At 48.2% G+C, this 9801-nt stretch overlaps 1 pseudogene; it reads right to left on the bottom strand.

Annotated features, from left to right (window-relative positions):
* Positions 1-1051: 1051 nt before the first annotated feature.
* Positions 1052-8613, bottom strand: LOC144889098 (uncharacterized; annotated as a pseudogene).
* Positions 8614-9801: the final 1188 nt, after the last annotated feature.

The following is a 9801-nucleotide window of genomic DNA, read 5'->3' as shown; positions in this document are numbered from 1 at the left end:
GGAGAAAGCTTTTGACAGTGTGGATCACTCATTTTTGTTTGCAGTTCTTACTAAAGCAGGATTTGGAGAAAAATTCATTTCTTGCATTAAACTTTTATACAACAATGTGTCATGCCTGCTAAAAGTAAATAACAGTCTGTGTCATCCTTTCCCCTTTCAGCGTGGCATCCGTCCGGGCTGTCCACTGTCAGGCATATGTTGTACACACTGTCCATCGAACCCTTACTGGCTCTCCTTCGTACCACCTTATCTGGTTTGTCTTTGTCAAACAATTCCAAAATTGTTACGTCAGCATATGCAGACGACCTGTGTGTTGTGGTTAAAAACCAGGAAGATGTTTTTGAGCTATCCCGGTGTTTCGCCAAATTTGAACTTGCTTCATCAGCAAGAGTAAATTGGAACAAGAGCGTAGCTCTTTCTCTGTACCCAGATACCCTATCTGTGTCACAGGCTTCACATATGGGTCCCCCAACTCTTCCAGGAGGAATGTCATGGAAAATGGATGTGTTTAAATACTTAGACATCCATTTGGGAACTACAAGCTATATGAAGAAAAACTGGGATGGTTTCCGAAATAACGTTAAGCAGAAACTATCAAAGTGGAAAGGGATGCTCCATATCTTGTCACTTAAGGCACGGGTAACGATAATAAACAACCTGGTGCTTCCAATCGTATGGCATAAGATCATAGCACTCCAGCCTCCTCAAGCTCTGATCACCAACATTCAGAGGGGCCTAGTTGACTTCTTCTGGGGAGGCCACCACTGGCTTAAGCCAGATGTGTTGTGCAGACCACGTAATTCAGGTGGCCAAAACCTGGTGCACATCCCGAGTCGAATAATGGCTTTTCGGCTTATGACATCTGCTATACAGCGAGGTTGTGCCCTGGCGTCCTCACGAATGCCTTGCTCAGGCAAGTAGGTAGAATGGACTATGACCAGGAACTTTTCTTTATGGACTTGAAGCAGGTCGATTGAGCTCGGCTCCCTGCATTTCATCTGTCCCTCCTGAACGCCTGGCAAGCTCTAGGAGTGCAGCGGTTGGAGATCTCTTACGATCCCAGGAAGTTTGTGCATGAGCCATTGTTCCAAAACTCCTTATTCACTGAAATATCTACCAGCCGAGCTTTTATGGAACATCTTACGAACAATGGGATTAATAAAGTGCACGATCTTATGGAGCTATCCTTGAAGCGATGGTTGTCTGCCAGCACTGTTTCTGAAAAAATTGGCTTGCGTTCAATTAGAATAGTGAGCAGGGTCATAAATATTGTATCCCAGACTTTGTTAGATTTAAATATTGGGTGGAATGGGGTAAATGAGGAAGTAGATTTTCGTTTAACCTTCCCTGAACTCTCAGTCACTGCCCAGGAACAACATGGTGTGTTTTCCTCCAACAGCGAAGAATCCGGTGTGTTCCACATCATGGGGAAAAGGGCAATGTACAGAATTTGTCTGGAGGTGTACTTACCGGGCTGTGCAGCACCCTTAAGAAACAAGTGGAAAGAGCTTTTACCTTCAGGAGCATTTCTCACTCCAAATTGGGATGAAATGTACAGGTGTCCGACTGTCGGACGAACAGGAGACCTAAATTGGAGCCTGGTCCATCACGCCCTGGCCACACTGGTGTTAGTTCAGAAGTTTAACCCTGCTGTGTCTAATTTATGTCCTTTTTGTGGTAATGTTGAACCTTTGTATCATGTGTTTATTGAGTGCATGAGATTGTCATCTCTGTTTCTGTATCTGAGCCGAATCTTTTGCAAATTCAAAATTGTTTTTTTCTGTTACAATCTTTGTTTACGGATTTGCATGTAATACGAGGAAAAACTCTGTGATTTTGCTTTTGAATTTTTTGCTTGGAATTGCTAAGCGTGCAATTTATAAAACCAGAAAAGCGAGATTAGGTAGTGGAAATAATGAAAATGCACTTTTTTGTTTTATCCGGATGGTGTCAGCACGTATAAAGCTCGAACATGCTTATCATGTAAACATGGGGAACCTTCTTGTGTTTGAAGAGTTATGGGGCAGGGGGGGGGGGGGGTGTTTTGTGCAAATGCATTGGAAATGAGGTTGTGATTTGTATGTAAATTGGAGGTTGAATACTTTTCATTTTATACTTTTATAACAAAAAGACACCAAAGTAAAGTCTCTCTCCCTCTCTCGCCCTTTTTCCTGTTCATTTTTTCCCCTACTTGTGTCCACCTGTGGCCATCTATCACCTTGCTTTCAATGACCTTTGCAAGCAAATTTTTATCTTTATCATTTTCTGTTTATTTTAACAATGAAACATTGAAAAACAAAACAACTTTTAGTCAACTCGTGTTTTCTCAAAAATGAAAAATCTCATTGCCTCGCTCTTGTATGTTTCTGTCTGATGTGTGCAGGTTCACTCGCTTCCCAAATTCATTATCTGAGGAATCGTCCAGAAAGAGAGTTGTGGTTTCCCATGAAGCAGGTGAGCGGAAGTTGGTTTCAGCCTCAGTGTGATGTTTATGACGTGGTTTGAAATATAACACAAAGAATTGCACTCAAAATTGTAAAATCTCAACAACCACAATCTGTGTTCATGTTTGAATATTTCATCTCCTCCCTCCAGATGGCTGATGCTTTTGAGTACATGCACTCCCGGAACGTTGTGCACAGGGATATAAAGGTAACCAACTGCACCAGTGCAGACCGTGATACGTTCTGCGTAACACTGCAATGAAAACCATTTTTGGTGCACCAAAGGAAGGAATGGGAGTGGGAAGTGGAGGGGGCAGGAAAGAACAAAATTCATATTGTTGGGTAAAACCTACAATGGAGGGAAAGAGGGGCGGGATCTGTCACATATGGACCCTTTTGTGTTCATTACATAATGATTTAAACTTCAAATATAAATAGAAAGTAAGAAATCAAAATTTAATACTCATTCCAGCTCGGTTGTAGTCTGTGAAAAAGTTGGAATTTGTTTTTAATTTTGATATCTCTACTATTTACCGCGACATTGTGAAGATGTTGTTGCACATTTCCTCCTGGAAGGTTGCCCATTTCTCGGATACTGATTACAACAACAACAACATGCATTTGAAGGCCATTTTCCCTGCGAGAGCGGGGGTTAGCCTTGCGGTCCCAATGACAATCTTCTCCATTTTGCCCTATTTTCTGCATCTCTCTTTGTTAACCCCCTTGTCCGCATTTCTTCTTCCACCATCTTCAACCAAGTCTTTCTCGGTCTGCCCCGTCCTCTACTTCCTTCTACATTCATTTCCATCACTCTTCTCAACCAGTCACTTTTATCCTTCCTCAACACTAGACCAAACCACCTCAACCTGTTCCTCTTCACAGCATCAATCACAGGTTCTATTCCCATCATCTTTCGCAATTCATCATTTGTCTGCCTCTCTCTCAACGATACTCCGCACATCCACCGAACCATTCGCATTTCCATCCTTTCCAGCCTTCGTTGCTGCTCTACGTTCATTACCCATGTCTCGCTCCCATAAATCATAACACTTCTCACACATGCAGCATACACCTTTCCCTTCAGCTTCAACGACACTCCCCTCCTTGTCAGCACGCCACTCAGTTCCCGAAACTTCTTCCATGCACATCTCACTCTTGCAACCGTTGCCGAGTCTGATCCACCTTCTCCATTCAGCATGTCTCCGAGGTAGCAAAATGTTTTCACACCTTCCAGCTTCACGCCGTCTCCAAGATCCAAATCAACATTTCCTCCATCTGCAGCTCCCTCTGTGCACACCTTACATTTGAATGTAGCTGCCACACTGGTTAATGACCCTCTCAGACCACTACATTTTTGATGAACCCACTCAGCGCACATTGTACATTGAATGGAGTTCACTCCGACACCCTTCCTGCACACAGCACATGGCCACTTCCCAGTTCTTTCCACCTCACCACATGCTTTACCACTTGCCATCACCTTCGTCTTTCCGATATTCACCTTCAGACCTTTTGTCTCCATACATCCTTCCACTTGTTCATCTTTTCCTTCAGTCCATCCATACTTTCCGCAATCAACACCAGATCATCTGCATACAACAACTCCCACGGTAAACCCTCCTTTACATTCTGAGCCAGCACCTCCATCACAGCTACAAATAGTAGTGGACTTAGTACCGGCCCCTGATGCACTCCCACCTTCACCTCAAACTCACCACTGTTCCCGTCCTTCGTCCTTACAGCTGTGCGCGCTCTTTTGTACATTGCCATCACTACTCTGGTCAACCATTCCTCCACTCCTAACTTCCTCAATGCCCATGTCAATACTTTGCGTGGAACCCTATCGAATGCTTTCTCCAGATCAACAAACCCAAGAAACAACTTCTTCCTCTTCTCCATGTACTTCTCCTGCAACTGCCTCACAATAAAGAGCGCGTCTGTCGTTCCTCTTCCTGGCATAAATCCAAACTGCATTTCATCGATCTTCACCTTCTTCCTTATCCTCCTCTCCAACACCCTTTCCAATACCTTCATTCCATGCTCCAATAACTTTATCGCTCGGTACGAGCCACACTCCAGCGGGTCACCTTTCCCCTTGTATAGAGGGACGAGGATACTCAGTTCCCAATCCACTGGAATGCGGCCTTCTTTCACCACCAGATTACAGATCTCTGTAATTCTCTTCACACCCCAACTTCCTGCTGCCTTCAACATATCTCCCACAACTTCCGTCGGCCCTCCCGCTTTTCTACTCTTCATTGCTTTTGTCGCTTCCTCAACTTCCTTCTCGGTTATCTTCTCTGCCGGTCCTAAAACTGGGTTACTCTCTATGTTGCCAGCCCATTCATTCTCTGTATTCAACAGCATTTCCATATATCTTTTCCATCTTCCTTTAATTCCATCTGTGTCCACAACGATTTGTCCCACTTCATCCTTCAAGCAACTCACCCCCATCACATCACACCTCTCTTTCGCTATCTGCTTTGCAATCCTGAATACCGCTCTCTGACCCTCTTCCGAATCCAAGCGTTCTCCGATCATTTTCCTACGTTCCTCCTGCACCTTTGCTACCTCTTTCTTTGCAGCCTTCTTGGCTGCCTGATAACTTTCATGCTCGTTCTCGTTCCAAGCGCCGCTTCCCCAATGTCCTTCTGCACGCTGCAGTTCTCGGCAATGCGTGCCGCGCGCTCGCGCTTTGTAAGCTGGTTGCCACAACGCGTCTCTCCCTATCGTACTCAACTCTCGTACCAGTCCTTCTGAATGCGCTCTTTATACCACGAAGTTCTTCTGGCCAGTCCTCATATAATGAGTGCAGTTGCGTCAGTCCTTTTGAGGGCTTTGTGTCCGCGCTTTTATAAGCCAAGCCAGCGAATGCTCTCGAAGCCCCAACCACGCCCGGTCAGGCGATCTCCCCTCAGCCCTGGTTGGCTGGTGAGGGCTTACCGGCTCCGCCTTGATGGCTGCTTGACGTGGCCGCACCTCTATCCTTGCACTCCGCCCCCTTTTTCCGGGCTTCACCTCGTGGCGTTTGGGCTGCTTTGAGCGAGCCCAAGGGCAGCGAAGGCTGCTGGCCAAGGAGCGTAACAAATTGGGAGGGCCGATGGGGTATAGACTGAAGAGCGGTATAGCTCAGTGGCGTCGCTTGGAGTGAGGCTGCCAAAATGAACGAAAGGGGCCTACTCTTATTTGTTTGACACAACGCAGATGCAACTACTGGACATGGCCTTATCTAAACACATACTAAGAAATAACTACCGTCCTAATGTGACCTACGTGTTGCTTGTGGCCTATCTATGGCGTGCAACCTTTAACCTTTAATGATGTTATTTGTGTGGGTTCTCAAAACCGCAACAGTAGGTTTAATTCAGTTTTGATCTCTGGCAACACCAGTAAGAAATAATCAAGCATTGTATCAGTATTTCATAATCATGGGAGTAGCAATTAATAGCAATTAGTGCAAGCAAGCCTGGATCATCTAGATATACGCACCATTTGAGTATACACTATCACACAGAATAAATGCCACAGGAATGTCTCGGAGCGATGTTCGTCCGAGTTCATATAGAAGCCTCTCAGTGGTTGGAGACAGCATAACACCTTTGTTCAACTTAGACACAATTTCATTACATTCTCCCCGCCGTTAAAACTACACTTCCGCTAAGGCAGAAATCAAGCTAGCAGCACATAGTAGCAGAGTAATATCAGTGAGCAGCAGTTTCCAGTCCATGTCAGTCAGACCCAACCATAGTGATCAGGGCAGCGAATCTCTCTCCCGGCACGGGTCCGGTAACTACCGGGTACTACATCCCCAAGACCGGAGACCCCCGCGTCAGAGTAGCCGCCTAAATCGGGTGATGGCGGTGGCCCCACCAGGCTAGCCGGATCGGGTGCATGTAGCGGCGAGGAAACCGGCAGATACTCCATAGGCTGCTCAATGGGCGGATCAACGGAATCGTAAGCTGGTTTGTCAACTTCCCCGCATGGGGCCGGGTGGCGTACTGAGACCGTCGACTCCCGTCCATTGGGCAACAACACACGAGCGTGCTCGGGGTTAGCTTGGAGAACTTGCACCTTATCTACCAGCAGGTCATATTTACTCATGCGAACTGCCCATTTGAGAAAAGCCGGTCCCGGCTCAGCAAGCCAACCCGGTAAAGGTCGGGCACTACCCGAATACCTCGGGTAATGAAACATCCGTTGCTAGGGAGTTTGATTGGTAGCAGTACACAATAAAGTCCTGATAGAGTTTAATGCCCCGGGTAGTGACCAAGCCCATTTGTCTAGTCCTCGGCCGCGACTTAAGACTCAGAGTAACTGCCCTCCATATAATGCCATTAAAGCGTTTGACCTGTCCATTCGCCTGTGGCCTATACAGAGTAGTATAGCTTGAAGCGACATTATGCTGGAGCAAGAAGTTCCTCACGTCCTGGGACAAGAACACCGCCCCTCGATCGGTATGCACATAGGCCGGATTCCCATACATAGAAAACAAGTTCTGCAAGCACCGGATAACCGTAGCAGCCGACATATCTCCGCACGGGAAAGCAAAAGGGAATCTAGAGAACTCATCAACGATCGTGAGTAGATAACGAGAATTACTCGAAGCCGGTGACGCCGGCAGTGGTCCTTTGAAATCCATCGCCAATCTCTCCGACGGCCTGGTGGCTTGGACTAGCGTGCCCATAGGAGGGTTGTAGAAGCGAGGTTTGAGTTCAGCGCATACGGAACAAGTGCGACAGAGCTGACGAATATCCTCAACGGAATAGGGCAAGTTACGACTGCGCACGTAATGAGCGAAACGCGTCACACCGGGATGGAACAAGGTGTCATGAAGAACGCGCAGGTCCTCAACAGATGTGAGGCTCGCACACATCGCCGGCCGCGATAAAGCATCGGCAACAAGGTTATCCCGCCCTGGGCGATATTTGGTTGTGTAGCAGAAATCGGTGAGCTCGATCCGCCAGCGAGTGATTTTCTCATTCTTAATGCGTTGAGCATGCTGTGTGTCGTACATAAATGCAACGCTCTTTTGATCTGTGATAATTTGGAAACATCGTCCAAGCAAATAGGGACGCCAACGCCTGATCGACTCAACGATGGCATACGCCTCCTTTTCGACTGACGAATGTCGCTGTTCCACGGAGGAGAGAGTCCTTGAAAAGAAGGCCACAGGGCGCCCCCCTTGAGAGAGCGTCGCAGCTATCGCATGATCCGACGCATCGCTTTCCAAAACAAAGGATTTATTTTCGTCAATCATCGACACAGCGGCGCCAGCGATGTCAGACTTAAGGCCATGAAAAGCGGCCTTGGCAGCGAGACTCATGGGGAACGCATCGCAGTCCACAAGTGGGCAGAGCTTCGCGGAAAATGTTTGAACCCACTTGGAATAATGAGCAAACAGCCCGAGAGCACGCTTCAAGGAAGCACGATCGCAGGGCGGGGCCATGTCGAGCAAGGGTCGCAGATGCTCCTTATCCGGAGCAACAGAGCCATGGGTCACGGTGTACCCCAGGAGATCTATCGTGCGAGCAGAGTAGTGACATTTAGCCTCATTCATAGTCAAGTGATACCTGTGCGGTGTGCGCAACCTCGAGGAAGCGCTTCAGATTAGCATCATGATGTTCTTTGTCATACCCGCAAACCGTGAGATTATCCAGCTAAACAAAGACATCGGTTAAGTTCTCCTTAGCGATGAGGTCATCCATAGCCCTTTGAAAACACGCAACTCCATTCGTGACCCCGAAAGGTAGCCGGGTGAACTGGTACAACCTCTGGCCTAATTTGAACACAGTATAGATGCGATAGGCCGCAGAGATGGGGATCTGATGATACGCACTACGTAGATCGAGAGTGCTATAGACCGAATACTGTGCCACCTGTCGAACCAGGGAGTCCATTCCCGGGAGTGGGTAGGCATCCAATTGGGTAAACCGATTAATCGTCTGCAAATAGTCGATTACCATGCGTTTGCGATGTGATTCGGTCCGAACCACCAGAACCTGGTCCCTCCAAGGCGACCGACTAGGTTCTATGATACCTTCCTTTAGTAGCTGCACAGTCTCTTCCGCAATGAATTGCATGTCAGCTCGTGAGTAGCGTCGTGATTTAACCGCAACAGGTGTACAGTCTGTGGTCATATTGGGAAACAGCGACAGTGGCTCAATTTCCATCACTGCAAGAGCACACACAGCAAGAGTATCAGTACCACCAAATTCCATTTCCAAGTGCCCATGTCGCTAGAGAAAATCATGTCCTAACAAAACTGCATATAATGCTGGTAAGACCATTAAATGCACATCCGGAAACATTCGACCCTTAATGACAAACTTCAGTCGATATTCCCCCTTTGTGCTAAGCCATAGCCCCTGAGAAGCCATGAAGATTCTGAGTCTTGTCCCAAGAATCGGCCATCCATGTCTCTGTACAAGTCGAACATCTACATAACTATCAGTGGATCCCGTGTCAATTAAAGCATTTGCAAAAAATTCCTTCAATCATGAGTGGGATAATCGTGCGGGCCAGGCCAGTGGCCCTGTAGATGTCGAATCGTCGAGGGGAGGTGCGCGAGCCTCGCGTGTGGATCCGATGCCAGCTAATGTCTTCCGTGCCGTTGAATTTGCTTGTAGGCCAGTCCTGCCGCCTCCAGAGGGCGCTCGTGCCACCCACGAAGATCCCAGCCTTCGTGCAGTCAAAGTCGATTGGAGGTCGATCGTGCCGCCTCCAGAGGGCGCTCGTGCCACGTGCGGAGTTTCAAAGCCAGCGTTCACCGATCGGGTGGCCGATCCCGGAAGTTGGCTGGGCATCGAAAGAATTCGTGTCAAGGACGGTCGTGCTGCATACTGAAGTGATCGCGACACTTGTTTAGTCGGCGCGGCGAGTCTCATCAAGGTCGAGCGCTCAGCTCGGGGCCCACGGAGGGCGAGGCGCGCCAGGCGCCGTTCGTACTGCGGGCGCAGAGATAAGCACATTCAGCGCCCGAGTGAGCTCGCCGGCCTTGTGATGCTCGACAAACTTTAGCAAAGTGACCCGTCTTTGCGTACAAATGACACTTTGCTTCCTTAGCCGGACAAACTGACCTGAGATGGTTCCGGTTCCTGCAGAAATAGCACTTAGCGTTACTTCCTGGCTTGGGTCCGGCAGCAGCTGCCGCCGTCAAACCCGGATCGGGATCCTCGAAGGTATCCGTTGTCCCCGATTCCGGTGGAGGTGCCGGTGCTGCATCCTCAAACTCGGCGGTAGCTCTCCCCCGATAGATCTCCTGGGGTACCCTCTCCCCTCCCCTCTCCCGCTTTTCCTCCTCCTCTCTCCCTCTCCCTCCCTCTACCTCTCTCTCCCTCTCTCACCTTCTCTCCCTCTC

Source organism: Myxine glutinosa, unplaced genomic scaffold (assembly GCF_964187855.1).
Source record: "Myxine glutinosa unplaced genomic scaffold, kmMyxGlut1.1 SCAFFOLD_781, whole genome shotgun sequence".
NCBI classification, from domain to species: domain Eukaryota; kingdom Metazoa; phylum Chordata; class Myxini; order Myxiniformes; family Myxinidae; genus Myxine; species Myxine glutinosa.
The sequence above is the reverse complement of the archived record's forward strand: the minus strand, read 5'-3'. Positions and strand labels throughout refer to the sequence as shown.